General features: G+C 48.0%; 1 long non-coding RNA gene across 1 annotated transcript; it reads right to left on the reverse strand.

The window, feature by feature from the left end:
* Positions 1 to 1,192: 1,192 nt before the first annotated feature.
* LOC102548964 (uncharacterized) lies at positions 1,193 to 22,954 on the reverse strand. Its single transcript, XR_010056432.1, has 5 exons — positions 21,122 to 22,954; positions 16,530 to 20,146; positions 5,237 to 5,425; positions 3,849 to 4,750; positions 1,193 to 3,596 (listed from the first exon to the last, which is right to left on the reverse strand). It is a non-coding gene; the product is annotated as an uncharacterized LOC102548964 (long non-coding RNA).
* Positions 22,955 to 23,643: the final 689 nt, after the last annotated feature.

A 23,643-nucleotide genomic window follows, 5' to 3' on the forward strand; every position in this document is an offset into this window, starting at 1 on the left:
TTCCCAAGCCAGGTTCTCACATCTGGGGTTGGTTTTGGACCACGTTACATAGCAGAGGAGCGTCTTGAACTTCTGACCTCCCTCTTTCTATTTCCCACGAGCTGGGATCACAGCTACAAACCACTACACCTGGTTAGTGTGGTGCTGGGGACTGAGGGTTCTTGCCTTTTAAGGAAGCACACTTTCGATGGAGCCACAAACCCAGCCCCCACAAAACATTCTTGGGGATAAAAATATCTGCCGACTCCTGTGCGTGGAAATAAAGGGGCTGGGGTTTAGAAGGATCAAGCTCTCAGTAGAGGCAGTCCCAAGTCAGATAGGGATCTTGGAACGCTAGCTCTCCTAGCAATTTTGCACCCTTTTAACCAGGGATTGTTCTTGTCTCTGAGGGGGTGGAGTCAGTAAGACCAGTGGGATCCGGCATTGGTAATACATCCTGGTCACTCGGAGCTTTAAAAAAAAAACAAAAACCAAGACCAAAAAACAGAGCAGCTTCTCTGGGGGGGGGGGGGGGGGGGAGTAGGATTACCCTGGAAGCTAAAACGAGAACTGGTAATTTCATCCTGGCTTCTCCGAATCTCACTCTGTAGCCCAGGCTGCCCCAAAACTCCTGGCGATCATCTGGGTCAACCTCACAAGTGCTGGGATTACAGGTGTGAGCCATCACGCTCACCAACTTGAAAGCACATAGGAACCACTCCGGCGTGGGCGTCTGAATGACAGTGAGCGCCACCAGCGCGGGCATTTCAGGCTTCATCCCTAGTGGGTGGTGGTGCTTTGAGACATGCAGGAGGTGTGGCCCCCTGGAGGAAGTAAGTTACTAGAGGCGGGCATTGACAGTTTAAAGCTTCACCCCACTTCCGGTTCACAGTAACTGCTTCACACCTACAGTGAGGGTGTGAGTTTTCGGACCCCTGCTCCTGGCCTCCTGCCGCCATGCCTGTAGCTTGCTGCCTCTCCTCCTAACCAGGACAGAGTCTTACTCCTCAGGAACCAGAAGCCAGAATAAGTAAACTGTTCCCTAGGTTGCTTTTGGTCAGAGTGCTTTATCACAGCCACAGAAAAAGTATCTAACACCCATGGCGAGTGTCTTCTAGACTGTCTCGCTGTGGCCTGTGTGTCTGAATGGGAATGTTCCCTTCAAGTGTCAGGGTCCACGACTCGACGAAGAATGACACCCGGACTCAAATGGTATGCAAACACAAAGAGTGTTTTATTCTGCAGAAGTCCAGCGTGCTGGGGTCTCCCATTACCAGAATAGACACCCCCAAGTGAGCTTGCAGGCCCGATGTAAAGCACATTAGGGAATTCTGGGAAAATCCTCTATGTTAATCTGTGGGGCCCATCTCTACAGACATTCCATTGCTGGAGTGTGTGGGCTGGAAACAAGATGGGGGAGTCTGGAAACTGTTGCTGACCTTGCCTCAGGCCACGTGGCAGGGCAGCTTCTGAGGCCTGGACTTGCCTGGAATTGCCCAGTTCTTGGAAACAGAGATCTAGGTCTGGTCTCTTTAACTGCCAGTTTGAAGCCTGTCATGGAGTCAGGCTGGCTCATCCTCCTCTCTCCCCACCACCACCACTCCCCTTCAGTAATGGGTCATCTCGAATCCTTGAGATGTCTCTGAGGCCCCTGTAGTAGCAGCCCCAGTCAGTCCTGTGCCAAGGAGAGAACCTAGTAAAACACGCTTTTAATAACCCAGTTCTTTAGAGGTGCTAGCCGGTTGAAGACAGTCTCTCCGGAGTAATCAGTCACTCTGGGTACAAGCTGTACTAGATCATAAAAATCCCCAGTCGTATTTACAACCAGGCCACAAATGCATGGAGTAAGCCCCGAGATAAAAGCCCACCAAGCATTCTCTGGGGGCAGCATGTATCCTGCAACAGTAGGGGTTACATCGAGGCTGCAAAGGTGGGAATAGGGGCAGAGGAGGCACCGGCGTGGGGCGTGGGGTGGAGGTTGGGGATACCTTATCTCCAATGCAGAGTCCCTGTCTGGTAACAAAAGGTTCTGTGTTAAATCTGGGCGAGGAGAGTTAAGAACCAGCAGTCCGGGAGTTGGGGATTTAGCTCAGTGGTAGAGCGCTTGCCTAGCAAGCGCAAGGCCCTGGGTTCGGTCCCCAGCTCCGAAAAAACAAAAACAAAAACAAAAACAAAAACAAAAACAAAAACAAAAACAAAAACAAAAACAAAAACAAAAACCAGCAGTCCAGTCGGCCTTCCTGCCTGCCATTGTGAACCTGATGACAAGGTTGCATCAACCCTGGGTGTACAAGGGCTACTACTGACTGGTGCAGTAAAGCAGAAGTAGCAAGCGAGCAGGATCCGGAGCACTGGAGTCGCAGTTTCAGTGGATCAACAGGATGTGGGGTAAGGACCTTCTATCGTTCCTGTCGAGGTTCGCCTGGACGTCTCCTCTTCCGGGACCTTGGCTGCTGGATTGTCTCTGCCTGCAGGCTTAACGTGGGAGTAATGTATCCACATCCCGATCCTGGCCACCTTAACAGCCATAGGCATGGCCAGAATCACGGTGTGAGGTCCCTTCCAACAAGGTTCCAGAGTCTTCTGGCTCTGTCTCTTCAACCAGATTTAGTCACCTGGTTCAAAGCAATGGGGGTTTCGAGGAACACACTCATATGCCTGGTGGATGGTGGGCCAGAGTTGCTTCTGGATCCTATGGAGGGCTTCCAAGGATTTAAAAAAAAAAAAAACTTACATTGGTCATATTCAGCTAAGATATCAGACTGGAGGTTAGGCAGCACAGGTGGGATCCTCCCATATAGGATCTAAAAAAAAGAGGGGACCTAAAATATAAGGGTTATTCCTACCCCTATATAAGGCATAAGGTGGGAGAGATGCCCAGTCCCTGCCAGTTTCAGGGTAAATTTGAGCAAGGTCTCCTTCAGGGTCCGATTCATTCTCTCTACTTGCCCTGGACTCTGGAGTCTATATGAACAATGTAATTTCCAATTGGTCCCCACAACCTGTGCTAGAGGTTGAGTTAACAGAGACGAGTGCTTGAGTGTCAGACTGGGTATGATGTCTTGTAGAAGTTTGTCACTGTGTTGGCACTCTCCTTCTTTGTCAGGTAGACTTCTTCTCATCCTATATCCATATGTTCCTGGTTTTACTTCTGTATAATCTATTTCCCAATTAGCCCCTGGCTGTTCCTCATTCTGGTTTCTGTAGGGGGCCCTTGATGGGGCCTGAGGGGTTCACAGCCTGGCAGGTGGCACAGTCCGAGATTACCTGATCAACCATGTGTCCTAAGTCAAATATTTTGTACCTTGCCCCTCACAGCCATTCCTTCCGTTTTCAGTGACCTGGTGTGAAGTTTGATGGATCTGATGGGTGAGTGGCTTAGCAAACTCCTCAGGTGGGATGGTGCAGCCTTCAGAGGCCAGCAACCGTCTGTCTCTTCTGTAAACTCCTTGGCATCTTGCCTGATGTTGTTTGTCTTCAGGAGTAAATTCTAGGACAGCGGGGAGCGCAGTGGGTGGCAAAGCTACCAGGATGTCCGCAGTGGAAGCTCAGTCTCCCTTTCGGCTTTATCAGCTAGTCTGTTCCCTCGGGCTATTTCTGATGTCTCTTTCTGATGCCTGGGGCAAAGAATTATGGCCACTTTGAGTGGAAGCCATAATGCTTCCAATAAAGCAAATATTCTTTCCTTCCTTATTTTTGTTGGCTTTTCCCTCAGCAGTCAATAATCCCATCTGCTGTCGGCGTAAACGTTGGCTATGGCTCCTTTTGCCAGTTTTAAAGCCTGGGTTTGAGCCTTTAGCTCAGCTTTCTGGGCCGAAGTTCCGCGCCCCAAAGCAGTTACCCAAATAGCAGAGTCCATCACCACTGACCTTGCATACCTGGCTCCACTCTGGAGGTAGCCGCCCCATCCGTGAAGTAGATACGATCTGCACCTGGCCAGGGTGTGTCAGCCAAGTCCGGCCTGATGCTCTGAGGGTGCCCCAGGACTATACAGAGAGCAGTCATGCTGCCATCTGAGGATGGGTCAGGTAGCAGGGAGGCTGGGTTCAGGGCAGAAGATGGGTTATATCTTATGTGAGAGGAATTCAAAAGCAGAGCCTGAAAGTGCACCCCAGTCTGGGGTTGGACAGCCATTGGCTGGGTGGATCCTGAGGGTCCCCTCAATAGCGTGGGGAGTAGGGATAACAGATTCCTGCCCCATGGTTATTTTGTCAGCACCCTTGACCAGCAGAGCAGTGGCACCTATGATCTGGACATTTTTGGGTCACCTAGCCCCGCTTCTTAGATAAATAAGCCACAGGTCTTTCCCAAGGTTCCAAAGACTGGGTGAGCCCCCCCTTTGCTCTCCTCTCTCTCTGATCCACATACAGGAGGAAAGTTTGTGAATGTCGGGGAGGGCCACAGCCAGCACCTCCAATAAGGCTCTTCCTAGAGTCTTAAAGCCATGTTTGTCTCAGGGGTACGTTCTATTTTCTCTTATTGGGCCCTGGTGGCCTCATATAATGGTTTGGCTACCTCAGTGAACCCTGGTACCCAAAGTCTACAAAACCCAGAAATTCCCATACTTGCCTTTGGGTTGATGAACTGGGATGATTTGCCCCCAGGGTATCTGACAGCATGCGTTGGCCACTCCCCCTTAGAATATGTAGCCCAGATAGGTGACCTCAAGTTGACAAAACTGGGCCTTCTTAGGAGATACTCAGTAGCCAAGTTGACTCGGCTCCTGTAACTGGTCTCATGCAGCCTCCTGGCATGTCTCCAAGTCGGGGGGCTGCAATACATACAGGAGCACAGTTATTTGGGGGTGGGCCCACCAGTACACACCCAAGTCCTCATGCAGTGGCTATTCAAAGATGGTGGGTGAGTTATTGAATCCTTGAGTTGGGCATGTCCGAGTCCCCTGAAGCCTCTCTCCAAGTCTTGCCACTCAAAGGCAAATAGGGGCTGGCTTTTGGGTGCCAGAGGCAGGCCACAAAGCCAGTCAGTGATGGAGGCTTCCAATGGATGTCAGGGGCAGCTTGGTTAACAGAAGCCATGTTCACAGCTGACTGGTGCTCTCTGGCTTCTGAGTCAAAAGCAGTGTGGGTCCTATAGGCTTCAAAAAGTCTTCTAGATGTTCCCTGGGGCTCTCATTCTTTCCCTGCGTCACCTGGCTCACCTTAGATAACTTAGTGGTCGGTCTGGTGGCCTCTTGAACACCCCCCACCCCTCAGTATCTGTCGGTAGACCTGGAGCCTGGACTTACGTTTTGACTTACCTTTAACGCAGTGTTAAAATCCCAGTCGGGTTGAGTCATAGGAAACTCTGCATCCATGTCAGCCTGGGATTGAGTGGGCAGTCCAATTTCCGGGTGGCTCGCACAATCCCCTCTCTCTCCTGGAGCAGTGGCTGACAGTCACTTCAGGTGGACTGGTGAGTCAGCACGATCGACCTGTGCGCTGATGGTCTTTCTAAAAACGGGAAGTTCTATTACTGTCAAATGACACATATGTCATGAACTGTCTCTGCTGAGCGTTTCCAGGTCCCAGAGCCTGGAGGGGTAAGGCCAGAGTGGAGTCGGCCCTCTGGGCAGTGTGGGCCGAGTGTGGGGTGGACTCCAAGTGGAGTCCGGAGTCAAGGGCTGCTCCTCCTTCTGCCTGTGCGGTGGGAAAAGCAGGAATATAAGGAGGGGACAGAGATCCTCCTCCAGGAGCAGAAAGGGGGAGCCCAAGCTGACCTGCCTTTAGAGAAAGAAGGGTGGCCCTGGGCCTCATAAACTAAACCTTGACCCTGAAAATGATGGGAGATGGAAAGTCCCCTCCTCAGGCCATCATACTTTTGAGGTGAGCCATTCAATCCTGCAAAAGATGCTTAGGTTGTGGGACAGGACCAGGACCACTGGACTGTTTGTTTTGTGCCTGTCCCATCCTAGGAATCAAAGAAAAATTTGTATGAGAGAACAAAAAGCACAAACAGAATACACAGAGAGAGACAGACACAGAAGGGCATTCCTGGGAAAACAAAACCAAAACCAGATGGCTGTCTCAGACCGGTCCTCCTCCCTGCACATGGGAGACCCATAGACCCACACGCAGTTCAGAATTCAGATGAGAACTAGCCGGTTCTCCAGCTTCTGGTATAGGGAGTCGGGAGTGCCCTCTGTTGCCCCTGGTTGGGTGGCAAATACATGTCAGCTTTGTCCCTCTCCAGATTAAACCCAAAACAGAAACACAGAGATGGACAAAACAAAAGACAGCCGTGTGCCCAGACTTACTGATTAGAAAAACACTCTGCTTATTTGGATCAAGGGGTCTCTAGCGAATTATTGACAAGAGCCCCCAAAAGTAAGGGTCCATGATTTGCTGAAGAATGACACCCTGGACTCAAATAGTATGTAAACACAAAGAGTGTTTTATTCTGCAGAAGTCCAGCATGCTGGGGTCTCCCCATTGCCAGAATAGAGAGACACCCAAGTGAGCTTACAGACCCAATTTAAAGCACATTAGGGGATTCCAAGATAGACGACCTCTGTGTTAACCTGTTGGGGTTAACGTTCATTATTGGGGTGTGGGGGCTGGGAACTTGCTGGGGAGGTCTGGAAACTGCTGCTGACCCATTGTCCTTGCCTCAGGCCAGCTGGTGGGGCAGCTTCTGAGGCCTGGACTTGCCTGGACTTGCCCAGTTCTTGGATACAGATCTAGGTCTGGTCTCCTTAACTGCCAGTTTGAAGTCTGTCATGGAGTCAGCCTGACCTCACCCCTCACACCAGCACCTCTCTCTTTCCTCCAACCCCTGGATGTGCTTAGGTGTGGAATTGGACAGATAGCACTCACTGTGGTATTTCATGCTTGAAGCACTTTCTCCCTTTGGATTCTTTGGTTAGGCGTTCGCAATCATCGATGACTGGTTTCCTGTGTGCCAGAGGTTGTTTCTGTCTTTGAGGACTTCAGTGAACAGACCTTACTCACTACACAAAACGTCCTCTGTCCCTTTGGGCCTCCTGCTCATCCGGAAACCTCACAGAACACCCTATTGGGAATTCGGTGATTGACTTCTTTTTCCCCATTAGATAAAGTTGTCCAAAGCAAGACTTTTTTTTTTTAATCTTATTAACGTTATTCCTTAGGAGGTTTACTAATTACTTAATAGACATATCTTACACACATGAATGCTGAGTGAGTAGGACAGAGAAGTATATTACATATATGTGGCTCTTTTAATTATAGCTCAGATAGCTGCTTTCTTCTCCGCTCCCCCCAATTACCTCGGGCCTAGAGGAATTCTCACGCACGTTTTGGCTGGTAATGGTGTTCATGGAGAATACCCCCAGGCTGTTAAAAATCTGGATTGTCTGTCTCAGTCATTTGAAGATGATCATTTTGGGTTATTCATTTCATTTTAACAGGCCATCATGGGCTATAATTTTCCAAGAATTAAAATATAATAAAAATCACTGTAATAACACACACACGCGCGCACCATTAATTAGTTCATTCAACAATAATTAACACACATTTATTGTGTGCAAGATAATAGAGTTATCAAACAGAACGTCCTATCCTAGATATATCTGAAAAGCTTTGGCCACCAGTGGTGCTAGATTTTGCTGTAAATTTTACATACAGTGTGATGATCCTTAGTTATCTTCTTAGTAGACATTCAGGAAAATATGGTTCTTTAGGAGAGTGAAGCTATGTGGGGCTGGAGAGCTGGTTCGCTGGGACTGTTGTTACAGAGGACCGCCTTTAATTCCCAGTGCCCACACAGTGGTTCACTACTGCCTGTACCACACCTACCACCCTACCCTAACTGCCTCTTTCTGGAGGATATGAATGACCTCTGGTTTTCAGGGGCACCAGATGTCTGCTTGGCACACAAACATATACACAGGCAAAACACCCATAAAATGAGATGAATAATAAAACACTCTTGCGCTGGATAGCTCCTTGTCAACCTGACACAGAGTAGAGCCTTCTGAGGAATGGGAACCTCAACTGAGAAAATCAGTAGGCAAGTCACTGGCCACTGTAGGCCCTGAGTAGGTTGCCTAAGAACATAAGTTGAAGAAGCCAGAGGGACCAAGTCAGTAAGCAGCAGTCTTCAGTGGCCTCCAGGTTCCTGGTGAGTTCTTGCCCTGACTTCTTTTAGTAATGGAGTGTGTCTAGGACATGTAAGCAAGAAAACTCTTTCCTCTGCAAGTTGCTTAGAAAGTAAACCGGGAGCACCGTGTGTTAGGCGTAATTACTTTTAAACCACCTGTGAAGTAACCATCTACAAACCAGATCCATTTCTTGGATGATCTGTAGGGCACTGGTTGCCTGGTCTACCAGCTCCTTTAGTCTCTGTTTCCCAACCTTGACTTTATCACTTTGATGTTCTAATCGCCTCTCAGTAGGTCACGCTTATATTTTTGAAGTCTGTCGGAAAAGAAACAGATATTTAACGTGGCCAATGAAAGGAAAATTATACAGATTCAAGGTTTAAAAATATGAAGTTAAAAGAATAAGTTTCAAAATTCACAGACTCAGGGCTAAACACTGTGAAAAGCAAGTCCAGGCAGCCCCACCCTGCCACTAGGACTAACAGACCATAAAGATAAAGAAAAGGAATGCAGGAACCAGCCCGAGTTATCAGGACTGACCCAAACCATCTGACAGAAGGGCACCTCCCCCAGCTTACTCAGAGTCACGCCTTAACCAGATGTCCTTCAAACCCTGATACGCCCCTAGCTTCTAAAATCCTGTACGCTCCAGTCAATACGTACTCTCTTGCTGTGCTGTAATCTCACTGCCATGTTTAAATGAGCCAATCACTTATAGCTGCGCCAGAAATTAGCCAATTGTGTGTAACCGCACCAAACCCCCTAGCCTTCCCTATATAAAGCCCTGACTTTTGAGCTTCAGGGTTGACACCTCTGTCTCCTGCGCATGATACGTGTCGACCTGGAGATCCCCATAATAGATCTCTGTAATAAACCTCGCCTTTGCTTATTACATCCAAAATGGTCTCTCTGTGTCTGGGGTCCGCGATTTCCCGTGACTTTAGAAAGGGTCTCTCTTCGGGGATCTTTCATCTGGGGGCTCATCCGGGATCGGTGTTTCCTGGGGCACACCATCCTGAGACTTGAGCTAGGTTCTTTCAGCCATCTGTTATCATACAGGGTTGATTCATGAATCCCCGTTAGTTTTTTAGTATCTCCTAACGAAGTTAATCTAACCTAGACACGAAATCTCCATTTCTATTCTATTCTAAATTCCATTTTGTAGAACTCCAGTGTTGGCTTAAGCCTCAGATTCAGGATGAGAGATAACGATAACGAAGGTTTGAAGAGCCTCATCTCACAAACAAAGCAGGACATTTCAAGACATGCCTGTGTTCTGCTTCCCATGCATAGGAGGACATTCTATTTTATACTCAGCTGCCGCATAAACATGGAACAATAGCAGCCATCCAACGGAGGCCATGTGTATGTGTCTTTTGTATACAGTGACCCTATTGGCTTCTTTCAAGTAAGGACAGGCTCCATCAGACACAGGCCCAGAGGCTTCTTTGTGTGTGTGTATGCGTGTGAGTATATGTGCACGTGTATGTATCTGTATGTGTGAGTGTATGTGTGCACATGTGTGCATGTGTGTGTGTGTGTGTGTGTGCTTGCAACACACACATTTACCCTCAGCTAATGCTGAGGCAGCTTCTCCTCAGTTTCATATTCTCAGTGCCCTTCTGGAATAATTTCCCACTCCTGGGTGAGCCCCTTCAGAAAGAGGAAGAAAAGTTAAAGTGCCTATTTTTTAAAAAAATATCTTAATTTTTCAAAAATTGTGGCAAAGTACAGTTTATGTGGAAAGTTTAAGGCGCGATTATAAAACTTCGTCTCTTGTTCGTGGACACCAGGATCATCTTTTTCACGACGCCTCTGTTCACTGCTGGGATGAGTATGGTGGTTTGAGTGAGAGAGTCTCATGTTTGAACACTTGGTCCCCAGTAGGTAGCTCTCTGTGGGGAGGTTACAGAACCTTTAGGGTGCAGAGCCTTGCTAGAGCCTGGGACAGGCTTCTCGGGAATATGGCTTCCCCCCAGCTCCTGTTTGATCTGCCTGCTTCCTGTGTATGGATAAAATGTGATCAGTTAGCTTCCTGTCGTTGCTACCATGCCTTCTGCAACAGTTTTCGACTCTAACACTTTGGAACTATAAACTGCAATAAACCCTCTCTCCCTTAGGCTCGTGTTTGGTCACTGTGTTTTATCACAGCTACAGAAAAATAACTAACGGAGCAGGCTTCCTAAAAATGTATGCAGTGCTGGATTTTTGTCTTTGCAGAGCATCGTGAGTTCTCCGAGCCAGGAGTCCGCACGTGAGTGCCAGGAACTGAGTAGTAACACGTGTTCGTCACATCCTGTTCTTGGGGGTGTCCTATTCCCATTTTTCCTATGAGAAAGTGGGGTCTTTTACATGTTAGGAACATATGGAAGGTTCAGTACAGGAAGCTAAGGAGATGGGCACTGCAGAGGGCTGCTCCTGCACTCTTGCTGTGGGCTACCTTCACGGCCCAGCAACCTCCTTGATTCAATAGCGATTGCTCAAAGGAGGATGGTCTAGGGAAGACGGCCAACTGATTTACAAGGAGAGGAGGTACAGCCTCGGGCTTTGAGAGCTACACAAAACCTCAACCATTTCTAAGAGTGGTTGTAAGCAGCAGATTTACAAGGCAAAGAAAGTACCAGCCTGGTAACAAGCAAACAAACAAAACATGAGACACTTCACCAAGAGAAGATGGGAAAGCAAATCGTACAATGCACACACACAGAGGCTTAACTCCCAGGCATGGAGGCTTCGAGGTACGGAGGTGCCTGGCAATGCGTGCGTGTTAGCATCCATTGGCTACTTGGATGTTCCTCTCTAGCTGCCTTGAGGTTCTCCCAGCGATTTTCTCTTTGGATTTGTGATTTGTGATGACGCCTGGTGGGCCAGTACAACAGAGCCTTCCTTACACCAGCGGCAGTGTGACGTGAATGGCTGTGAGTCAGCAGCAGCCATCGTGCACGGGGACCGACCCAGGTCTCACAAGCTTGCCTTGAGGCAGGCCAATGCTTCCTTGGGTGGAAGACAGGCCAGGGCCTGGGTGGTGATTTCAGCAGCAGGCACAGAAATCACAAGAAAAGGTCAGAGGCAACAATAGTAAAACACTTTGTGAAAGCACATGTGCCCTGTTTGCATTTCAAGTTGTCGGAGAGATGACTCAGTGTTGAAGACCGGACACTACTCTTCCAGGGGACACGGGTTCATTTCCTACCACAAAAAAACATCGCATTTCCTGTTTGTTTTTTTTTTTTTTTCTTTTCTTTTTTTTTCCGGAGCTGGGGACTGAAGCCAGGGTCTTGCGCTTGCTGGGCAAGCGCTCTACCACTGAGCTAAATCCCCAACCCGCATTTCCTGTTTCTTAAAGGAAGAACTTTAAACTCATTTCTGTGGTCACCCTTACAAGATTGGACGTCTCAATATATCATCATGGAAGAGGGAGGGATTGTGAGGCCCGCCTTCGTGTGGGTGTTGACAGTTAATGGTGACCAGGGGAAGGAGTATCACTGTCTTCAGTGTTCTAACTGTTGATGTGTTGCCCAGGCTCCTGTCAATAGCCTGTATTTATGCAAGTGACCCTGATGAAACTCAGTGGGAGGGGCAGGGACACACATACACACACACAGACACACACACACACACACACACACACACACACACACAGAGAGAGAGAGAGAGAGAGAGAGAGAGAGAGAGAGGACACAGAAACAAATTTATACACAGACCAGCACACACATACATATACACACACAAACAAGCTCATACACACAGAGAAGAACATATACATAGAAGTACATACACGTGGACAGGCAAACAAATGCACACACACACATACACACATACACACATACACACACACACACATACACACCATGGAAAAGAGGGAAGTTGTTAAGAAGGCTTCATTCAGCACAGAAGGGAATAAGAAAAGGTCACAGGTATGTGCACAAATGTGTGTGTCTTTAAAAATGAATAAAATTGAGGGGTTGGGGTTTTAGCTCAGTGGTAGAGCACTTGCCTAGCAAGTGCAAGGCCCTGGGTTCCATCCCCAGCTCCGAAAAAAAGAAAAAGGAAAAAAAATGAATAAAATTTATTATGTACAATTATGAAAACTATCAAAGAATAAAATAATAATACTAGGGGCTGGGGATTTAGCTCAGTGGTAGAGCGCTTACCTAGGAAGCGCAAGGCCCTGGGTTCGGTTCCCAGCTCCGAAAAAAAAGAACCAAAAAAAAAAAAATAATAATAATACTAAAGGGGACTTTGTTTTCCTTTTTGTTAGGTCCTTCAGGTTATAAGCCCAATTCCCTTCCCAGGAGAAAATTTCACTACTAGAAGAAATAGAAATGCACCCTGAGTCTTCTTGTCCAAATGAGAGCTGCAGAAGACGGTGGGCAGTCTCCTTAGGGCTGGCCTTAAAGCATATCACAGACCAAAGGGATTACACAGCAGACTACGTTGGCAACCCCTCAGGCCTCTGCTTTTTGGCACCTGCCAAAGCTGCACTTGAGGTTGGGAGACGCTAAAGCTGGGGTGTGTTTTCTCTCCTCTTCCTCAGTCACAGCTCTCGCACTGAGTGTTGGCGCACATCAGTTCCGCCAGACTTGGCGGCACACGCCTTTACTTCCAGCTCTTCAGAGACAGAGGCGGGCAGATCTCTGTGGATTGGAGGCCACCCTGGCCTACTGTTGGGATCGGTGGTAATGTTTTGTCTTATCCCAAAAGCCATGTTTCCAGAGCTGAGGGTCCTTGTTCCCACTTGGCTTTGATTGATAGTAAAGAATTGCCATACAGCCAATGGCTGGGCAGAAAGATGGAGGTGGGTCTTTTAGATTGTGTGGGTGGGGTCAGGGAGAGAGAGGAGAGACAGAGACAGAGACTTGGAGGGAGAAGGATCCGATGTAGGAGCTGCAGGCAGGAAATCAACCAGCCTTGTAAAAATTCCTGAACATGCCCCTAACAGCCACTCTCCCGGTTGGGTCTCGGGTAGCGGAGATGAAATATTGACTTAGCAAGTTGACTCAGGGAAGTCGGCGGGGAGAATGTGTGCTAGCTGTCGGGGTTGGAGGGGTGGGGGGAGATTAGAAATCGCCAGTCACTGAGCTAATCAAGGCATATCAAAATTAGATGGCGTATGTGTGTTTTTCATTTGTGAACCTAGAGAGTTTTTGGGTGGGTGCACAAGTATAACCTGCCGGGAGCCAAAGTGGTTTAACTAATTCACCAATACAGTCTATATAAAGAGTTCTGGGCTGCATACTGAGCCCGTCTATCTCAAAAGTAAAACAAGAAAAAAAAAATGCTAGTGAATGGATTGAAGTTGGTCTTCTCTGAAACTGATATTAACAGCCTAGGAGTTAGCTCAAGAGAGAGAAGAAAGCCAAGATTACCGGAGAGAGGGTAACAGGTTTGATCCTTCCCGAGGCTACATTTTGAATAAGCTAACATATATGAAAGAGAATCCAGGGAAAGGGGAATTATGAAGAAGTGACTGTTGAACCAAAAGAGTAAGAGGACGTCTCCAACGTTAAGGACAATCTCAATGTGCAGAGTCGAATAGTTCATTAAGTTCCAAGCAGAAAGAATGAAACTCATTGTACAGTCACCGGTGCTCTTTGGGGGAAACTTTGTAAACCTTAAGAATAAAAAGAAGGGCTGGAGAGATGGCTCAGCGGTTAAGAGCACCGACTGCTCTTCCAGAGATCCTGAGTTCAAGTCCCAGCAACCACATGGCAGCCCACAACTATCTGTAACTCCAAGATTTGATACCCTCACACTCAGACATACATGCAGGCAAAACACCAACGCACATGAATTAAATAAATATTTTAAAAAAAAGAATAAAAAGAAAACATGACAAACTTCCAGACAGAAACAGCCACAGTGAGCAGCAGACTCAGGGGATGTGTGATGTGCGACGCCTTAAGTGTAATTCTATGTGTGGCTCCCCTGTAGATACTGAAGACGCCATTCACCTCTCTGGATAGAGGAATGGATGGGATTCAGAGATACAGCGCCAGGCACATGAGATTAAAAGATGAAATCTGCAACCGAAGAGCAGCAGCAGCACACATAACCCTAGCAGTCGGGAAGTAGAGGCTGAGGGTCAGGAGTTCAAGGTCACCCTCAGTCGTTAAAGTGAGTTCAGGGCTAGCCTGGTCTACAAGAGACTCTGTCTCAGCCTTTTCCCCCATTCCTTAAAAAAACGAAAAAAATTAGAAACACGTAGCAGTATAATGTCCTAAGAATATGTATGATATTCATATCAGCATTGTTCACAGCTGAAATTCTGAAGCGAGTCCCCATAGGGAAATAACTTAATCCATTTTCGTCACATAGATCCTTCAGCCATTAAAAAAATTAATCACAGCCAAGCCAATCAGTCAGGAATCATTCGGAGCATCGCTGAGTGGGAGCCTAGTTGTGGAGATGCTACTACTGCACGTGAAATTAGGGTTGGGTGGACCACGGCGCCAAAACGAAGAACAGCGATGGACTCGGCTCGTGGGGGAAGCGGAGCGCAGTCTTCATTCGCAGCCATATTACAGATCTACAGCTCTGATTACAGAATACACGGGGTATAAGATACCAGTCTGCAGGATTCCCTTTTTTCTTAGTGAACAAAAGAGCGGGTTTTTATGTGTTACTCACTGAACTTCTTTCCAGAAGATAAATAGGAGAGAGTTTTCCACCATAACTCCGAAGACATCCTCCTGTTTTCAAGGACTGCCTGGTAAGTGCGTTGCCCTGGCTGATGACAGTTCAGCAAATCTCCTCCAATTGCCTCTATCTAAACAGTGCTAATAAGTCATGGAGTATGTCCACATATCCATGGTTTTATACATATGTGTGCTGCTGAGATGTGTAAGGGTTTTTGTTTTTGTTTTTGTTTTTTTTTTTTTTTGCCACCAAATCTGATGACCTCAGTTCAGTGCCCAGGACCCACAGGTTAAAAAGGAGACAATTGACTCCCACAGGTTGTCCTCTGACCTCCACACACATAACGTGGCGTGAGTGCCACCTCCACAAAATAAATAAGTAAATGAAGTAAGTAAGTTAAAAACTGGGGACTGGAGACATGGATCAGCAGTTCAAAGGACTTGTTGCTTTTGCAGAGAACTGAGATTCAATTCCCAGCGCCCTCATGGTCTTTCACAACCATCTATGACTCCAGTTCTAGGGGATTCTGAGACACCAGACCTGAAGGTGGTAGGTAAACAGGCATATATGCAGACGGAACACTCATACACATAAAATAGGCCTAATATATATTTGTTAAAGTGTATTTGTTTATGATATGAGATAGATTGCAGGTGTTTTAGAACAGTACAACAAGAATGAGATGTTGGAAGGAAAGAAGGAAAGAAGGGAGACAGAAGATAGAGAAAGGAGGTGTGGAAGGTGACTCTGAAATGTCTCTCAGAGGTTTGTGTTTCGAATGCTCGTCCCCTGGCTGGTGCCCTGTTAGGAGGCTGTGGAACTGAGGTGGGATGTAGCTGGCTGAGTAGGTCACCTGGCTCTGGCTTCACTCACTGCTTGTTCAAGTGCTGTCCTGTGCACAGTCTCCACCATATTCTCCTGCTGTCATGGTCTTTACCAGACTCCAGTACTCACAGTGAGTGTCCTGTTGGGGGTTTCTATTGCTGCGGTGAAACATCATGACCAATGTAATTTGGGGAAGAAAGTTTATTTGGTTTACATATCCCAAGTCACAGACCATTGAGGGAAGTCAGGACAGGAACTCAAATAGGGCAGGAACCTGGAGGGAGGAGCTGACGCGGAGGCCATGGAGGGGTGCTGCTTACTGGCTTGTTCTTTGTGGCTCGCTCACCTTGCTCTCTTATAGAACCCAGGACCGCCAGCCTGGGGAGGCCCCACCTATACCAGCATCATGAATTAAGAAAATGTCCTACAGGTTTGTCTGCTTCCAGCCTGATCTTGTGGAAGTATTTTCTTTATTGAGGTCCCTCTTCCCCTTCTCTTGTGTGACTATAGCCTGTGTCCTGTTGAAATAAAAGTAGCTAGCACAGTTTTGGGCAAAAAAACCCTCTGAAACCAGGAGCCAGAATAAATCTGTCCTCCCTTGAATCCTCTGTCAGGTATTCTGTCACAGTAAAAACAAAATACTTAGAAAAGGGCTAAGGTGTGGGTGGGGAGGTGGGGGAGAAAGACACAGGTATTGTATACAAGTTTTCTCTGGATCCTGCAGGGAAGCACCTTAATCAGGCAGGTAAACAACTCAAGTAGCTTCAGGAGGTCCCTGAGACTGACCAGATACAGTAAGTCCCTCCCTGTCAAAGTATGCAATAAAACCTGAGAGTCCCTCTAAGACTAGAGAAATAGAACTGTCAAAAAGACTCCTAGACTAGCCAAGACACAAAGAAGACTGAGACAAACAAAGTTGCAAAAAGACTCTGAGACCAGACCAGCTACAAGGAAGGAGCAGAAACCAGCTGAGCTGCTTGGAAGAGGTTTAGACCAATTGAGGTACCTGGAGAGATGACTCTTGGACCTGTAGAGCTGCCTGCAGGCTGTGCCGTGTGCTCCAGGTTCCCAGCTTTTGTGAGCCCACGCTCAGGGCTCAGGAGGACCTTGGGGATGCCATCTGAGTCATTTCTGCTCCTGTAACTAACCTCTTACCCATAAACCCCAGTACAACTTATTGCTTCACCAAGTTGGTCTTTGACAGTGGCTGTACTGTGGTCTGTCATGGGCTCTCTGGGCTGAGTAGACGGCATGTGTTTGCATTTTCTTCAGGAAACGTTTTGTCACACAACAGCAGGGGAGAACAGAGGTGGGGGTGGGGGAGTGTGGAGAAAGGGAGGAAGAGAGAGAGAGATAGGGAGAGACAAGGGAGGTAGAGAGGAAAGAGAGGGAGGGGGAGAGAGAGAGAGAGGGAGGGAGATAGGGTGGGAGGGAAACAAATTCTTGGAAAAGCCAGCACAAGTGCTGTGACCTTCATGTACGTTCTCTTCTTGGAATATAAAAAATAAAATAAAACTCTAGCTGTCTCGGGCAAGCTTTCCCTTCCATTGTTCCTGTAGCTGTTACTCACCTGTCAGCAATTATTTCCCACTCAGCCTGCTGGGATAGTCACCCCCCCCCCCCCATTTTCCCAACCTATTAAGTAAACAGGAGCTGTGAGCTTCTTTAGAGCGTTTGTCAGGCTGTGTTCCTGTCAGGGAAAGAGAGAGAGCATTAGATGGCCATTTTGCTGAACTTGGCAGTTTAATGTAACGGCAAGCTGTTTTACCACCTCTGTATTTTAAAATATTTTAATTCCCTGAAAAAAAAAAAAAAACCAAACAACAAAAAAGCGATATTACGTAGCTACAATTTTCTCAGCTCCTCCAGGCTTGACCCAGTAGGAGCAACAGGAATCTATCTATACCTTCTGAAATAGTGGGACCAAGTCTTTGAAACTCCAGTGAGTCCTGCTCCCACTTGGGGATGACAAAGGGCCTGTGGTGGAGCTGGCCTCCTCCTGTGGGCTGCTTCAAACAATTTTCTAGCTACCTTTTGTCCTCTGACTTTTCCCTTGTGAGGTCATTTTCTCCTCACAATGCCCACCTCCGTTTTCATTAATAAAAGTCTCAGGAGGGGCAGGAGAGATGGCTCAGTGGCTAAGACTTCACTGCTACTGCAGAGAGCCCTAGCTTGATTCCTAGCACATGCACACACACCTGTAACTCAGGTTCAGGGACTCTGGTGCCCCCTTTTGGCCTCTGAGGGCACTGCATGCATGCGGTACATAAACACTCCGGCAAACCTTCATATACATAAAATAAAAATAATATTTTTTCCAAAAAATGTCTTTCTTTATTGATAAATCACTTCTTTATTGATAATTTATCTCTATTGATAAATGCACAAGTACTTCCTCTGAATGACTCCTTTCAAGATAAACTTGTCGGATTGGTCTTGGAATTCACCCCATTTGCTTCCTGAGAGCATCTTTGAGAACAGATCTTTTATAGCTTGTTCTTTAAAAAGAACACACACACACGAGCACACACACACACGTATACATGCATGTACACACAAACACACGCGTACACACGTGTACACACACTACACACGCAAACACGCATGTGTACACAAGCACACCTGCACACACATGCACACACATGTGCACATACATGCATGCACACACAGAGGCACGCACGCACGCATGCATGCATGCACACATGTACACCCCAGATTTTGTGAGGCTTCTGGCTGCTCAGAAACTATACTTTAGCACGCTGCCAAGAACAGCTCTGCTCCTGCAGAGGTGGGTGATTATGGGAAAGTAATTTTTAGAATGGCCACATTAAACAATAACGAGGGAAGGCTCCCTGGGGGAATTTTGCGGCTTTGCGTGACCTTCCTTAATATAAATTTCAGAGGTGTCGATGCACCAATCAGAACAGCCATCATGACTTTAATTTGCACACGCTCTTGCAGGCAGCTGGAGTGTGAGCTTGGTGTGTGTGTGGCAGTGAGTCAGGAGGCCTTGTGCCCTTGGGTGCCCACTCCTGAGGACTTCGAGCAGGGCTCTTATTTTTGATAATGTGCAGTCTCGAAAATGTCCACTGTAGTTGAAAATGGTGGCTGTTTATCATTATGTATGGCCTTCCTGCTGACCCAACGGGTATTTACTCAGCGGCTCAGAGAAGGCTTGTGGGAGGGTTAGAGGAGGCAATGCTCTCAGTCACCCAGAAGTCCTATTTATGGGTGTGTGTGTGTGTGTGTGCACGCGCGCACACTCGCGCATCTGTGAAGGGGTGGGGCTTTATCATTCATCTTTCTTTCCCCGAATCCCCTTCCTCTAAATTTCTCTCTGCCACTCTGCTCCAGAGGTGAGGTGTGAACAGTACTGGAGTGTGCACTCACATTGTCTGTCTGGGGAGGGAAATGTCCCCAGGGGATGGCTGTGTGGACACAGCAGAGTTACGTGAGGTAGGAGGGAGGGATGCTTCATGCCTCCTGGTTCTCAGAGAGGACTCAGAGATGGGAGCGGGCTCTGGCAGACCTCTTTCCCAGCACTCACCTCTGAGCTGCCTTTCCCTGGCTCTCAGGACTGCTGCTCTGTGCCTCTGTGGTTTACAGAATCAACTTCCAGCCATTCTGCACCTTAAAGTGGCAGCGTCTTTCTGCTTGGCCCCTGTTGCTCCTCTCAGGTTGCTTGCATTTGAGGGTTTCCCACTTCTGGCCAATTGGAGAGGAATGTGGCTGTGTGCACATCCCTCTCCCTTCATTAGGGGAGGAAGGGATTAATCAGGCAGACGGTGTCCAGAGAGACCAAGTCCAATCCCAAGCAGGTCCTGAGAATCAGGACAAGGTCGGGGTCGCTTTACATGTCATCCAGCACTGCTTCACACTGCTGTTCCAATAGCCTCGGTCTTCTGGCAGTCTAAAACAGTGAGGTGTTAAACGCTTAACCATCTACGCGTTTTTTTTTTTTTTTTCTTTTCTTTTTTTCAGAGCTGGGGACCGAACCCAGGGCCTTGTGCTTGCTAGCTACGCGTTGTTTTTAAAAATGTACCCACACACATGTGGCGTGCAGACATCCGCTCAAGCATACACATACACATTCAATAAATATTAAAAAAATTAAAACTGCACACACATCTTTGGCGGGATCTTTGGTCACATTGTGAACCTAGAGATTGTGAACTGGAAAATAAAAAATAATCTGTTACTCGTTGTGATGTAGCTGAGCCCTAGCGCACACACCTTTAACCCAAGAGCTTTCTGCAAACCAGAGCTACAGGAAGTCAGGATAGGTAAGAGGTAGAGCAGCATCCAGCAAGGGTGGGGGGGATAAGCACGAGGAAAGAGAAGGGAGGGTCTTTGAGTTGAAAGGTACTTAAGACAGGGTGGATAGGACTGGGAGCCATTTCCTTCCCGATGTCAGTGGAGTAGGGCAGTCAGCAGGTTTGCACCCCAGCTTCTGGCTCCAGAGTCTTCATTGATAAAATTGGACGGCAGGGATTTTATTTTAAAACAACCCATGGCATTGAAGTAACAATTCACACCCACGGGGCGGGCGTCCTTCAAAGGTGGCCGCGGTAGACGTCATCCATCGAAAGAGGGCAGTGAGACATCAGAGTCCTCCGGGCTTCGCTGGCAGGAACATAAGGTAGCTGTGACTTTGGAAATTACTTGGCAATTGCTTAAAAGCATTAAGCGGGAATGAACGAATCACTAGGCGGTTCCACAGCTAAGAATCTACCAGAAATTCAATGCTGTCCATGCAGTCACCCTTGGGCCTCACTGCAGATAGTCTGTAAGGAAGAGGCCCAAGCCAGGGGCCTGCATGGAGGGCTCTGAAGGGTCCAGGGCATGACACACATTCTGGGCTGATGACTCCCCTTTTCTCCAGCAGGGTCCTGCCTAACTCATCCTGGGACGATGGGAGCCTGCACTTGTCACAGCTACACAGAATTTTCAAACAATTTCAAGCTGGAGACGCCTGTAACTCTTACAAGGATGAATTGTTTGCCTTTCTTCTGTTTCCCATTGACATGATCAGGCAGGGCTGGCCTCTCTCTCATCCCTTTATTTTTTTACTAAATATGTTTTTGAACATTCTTTGTATTATTGTTTGTGTTATTGTTGGCATGTTCTCTGTGGCACATTCTGGGCTGATGGCCTCCTATGGCCATGTGTGGCAGTAACGGCCACCTTTGAACTTGCTTTTAGCCTTTTGTCATGTTACAAAGACATGACTGGAGACCCAGAAATGCTGAATTCTCAGTTGCCTCTTTGTCAACCCCTCCCACCAAGGACTGATAATCTGTGTAGGAGCAATTGGAAGCCTAAGAGTATTGCCATCTGAGGACTATGGGAAAAAGTCAAGGCTCTCACCCCAAGTCTTGATTTTAGGCCTAGCTGCACCTTGACATGTCACTGGGTGAGAACCTGGTAGCGTGTGTGTGTCCCAGTGGGGTCTATCCCAGAATTTACAGGGCTGCAGGTTCAGGTACATAATGAGTAGTTTCTCTTAGCTGACTTTACCCCTCCTCCCCGACCCTTGGTAAACCCTGAATTCACCAGGAAGCAGGTCTCAGTCTGCAGCGGCTTCATCATGGAGATTACCTGCAAATCAGACTTAAGTGGTGCTCTGTGGAAGACCCCAGCTCCTGTCTCAGCGAGAAAACCCCAAGAAGTCGGCTTTGGACGGTTGTCATGGCCACTGGCTCTGTAGAGAGCAGCCTCCTTCTCAGTGAGGCAGGAGAACAAAGATTCAATTGCCAGAGTTTCTTTCCTGGGTAGATAATTTCAGGAGAGTTTTTCTGCGTCTCATTTTATTCTTTAAAACACAACGGGAGTAGCGTTGGTATTCTAGGCTCCATCTCCATAGCTACCTGGCAGTAGCCAGGTATGCTCCGCCCCACAGTTGCCTAGCAACAGCCAGCTGTGCCTGCCTATAAAGGGGGCTGCTTGCCCCCTCCTCCCTCCCTCTCCCCCCTCCTCTCTCTCTCTCTCTCTCTCTCTCTCTCTCTCTCTCTCTCTCTCTCTCTCTCTCTCTCTCTCTCCCCTTCTCTTGCCCTCTTTGTCCTTGTCCCTTCTCTCCCTACCCCCAACCCCCTTCCCTCCACGTGCCCATGGCCACCTTTCCTCTCTTTCACTCTTCTTCTCTCATTAAACCTCTCCACATGTTGGTTTGGTGTGTTCTGTCCCGGCACGGGCCGAGATTTAAACCCTAACGAGTAGTATTGAACTAACGCGTAAATTATGTGCGTGCTTAAATTATGCGGATGTGGAGACCAATGGATTTGGCACGTCTGCTCACACAGCAGAGCCTCACGCAGTTGTGGCCATTTTTTCCTTAAGGAGAGACTAAAACTTTCCACTCCAGAGGCTTCTTCCTCAGCTGCAGCGCCCGAAATGTCACCTTGAACAGCCCACTTTCAATCTCTGCGTAACATCTCGGCTCTGGAATGTGGGAACTGGAGACGCTGTTTGTTTTATGCTCCCGAATCCTGGAACCGGAATTACAGCGTGTTCTCCTGTCTTCTCTGGAAAAGCAGGCCCCTCCACCCCAGTGAGTTCCACAGCTCCGGAGTCCCGCTGACTGAGCTGCTGTTTAAAATCCCTCCAGAGCCAGAGTCTGTCCGAGTCTCCTGCTGGGTGTCTGCTTTGCATCAAACTAAGCCCAGAATTGATTCTGGACAGGGTAGACTTCGGGATTCGTGGGGGAAATCATAACAGTATCTCAGCCTTCTGAGCAGCTGGTTTGCCGCTGACTCCGCAGGCTCTGAGAAGCTGCAGAGATGGTTCCTTGAGCCAGAAGCTGGGTATAAACACTGCTGGATTTATCCCCAGATGCCTCAAAAATGACTGATCGCTGCGAGTCTGCCACTTCCAAGTTGTGGAATGGAGTGTCCTACTGGCATGAGAAATAGTCAAGTCCTTGGTCTTCCTCTGGTAAAAACAAACAGCCTGACAGACCATGTTTTATAAGGCTGAGACAAAGCAGACTCAGCAAGTGTTAAGCACGGGTAGGACTTCCCACAAGCAAAGGCTTCTGGGTTCTCCTAAGTGGAAAGGTGAGATTTGGCGGCCTTGAAGACATTTTGTAGTTAATCAGAATTGTCACTTTGATTGGACTGAGAAATGTGTAGATCACTGAGGGGCTCTTATGGGTGTGCTTCCAGGGCTCGGGCCTAGTGAACGGTTTAATTCAGTAGAGTCCGTGTTTATGTAGTCACTACTGAGGATCAGTGAAATGGTGGAAGCTGGGTCCTGGTGGAAGCTGGGGACTGCCCTTCAGTTGCTTCTAACCCTGGCCTCTTCTTCCATTTTGAGATGAATGGCTGAAGCTTTTGAACCAAAAATAAAAATAAAAATCTCCCCTCTCCATTGGTTATTTCTGCCAGGTTCTGTTAATAAGTGAGGTAGGGGTAGGGTGGGAGGGGGCTGCCAGAAAGTGTTCTTCTCATATCGAGGCAAAACTCTCTTGCCCCGGGATGTTCTAGAAAAGTAAGGCTTCCAGGTCTGCAGGAAAGTCGGAGTTATGGGGTGTAGTAGAGTAGGGGTACAGAAACAGTCTTATCCATCCCAAACGTTATGGAAGACAAGGTGAGGTCGACCTTCAGGGTAAGGCCTTTTTATGCTTTGGCGTAATTTCAGGTTTCTCTTCATCCTGAAAATAAATCCTCCTCACCTGCAGAAGCCAGAAACCCAAGTAGCGGGAGACAAGGCTGATTCCCCACAAAGACGGAAAAGGCTTAATTATGCAAATACGCAGTGGAGCAGCTCATTCATATTAAAATGTCAGTCCGCTCCTGAGGCAGGTGGGCTGGTTGGTGCTGATGCAGGGGTGGGAAAGGTTCCTCCGATCTGAGGGACTGATGGCCGCTCCTGGTTGTCCACCTGTCCGTCACCCCTGGGAACCACAGACGAACAGCCTCCCTCTATCAGATTGGCTCATGGGCACTCGTGGGGGGCATTTTCTTGATTGCTAATTGATGTTCGGAGGGCCGGGTTCACCAGGGAAGGGCCTATCCCTGGGCGGGTGCCCTTGGCTGTCTGAACAAGCCAGTAAGCCTAGTAGTCCCTCCATGCTTCTGCTTCCAGCCCCGGCCTTGGCTCCCCTTGATGACCGACTGTAGCCC

This window comes from Rattus norvegicus, chromosome 12, assembly GCF_036323735.1.
Source record: "Rattus norvegicus strain BN/NHsdMcwi chromosome 12, GRCr8, whole genome shotgun sequence".
In the NCBI taxonomy this organism is placed as follows: domain Eukaryota; kingdom Metazoa; phylum Chordata; class Mammalia; order Rodentia; family Muridae; genus Rattus; species Rattus norvegicus.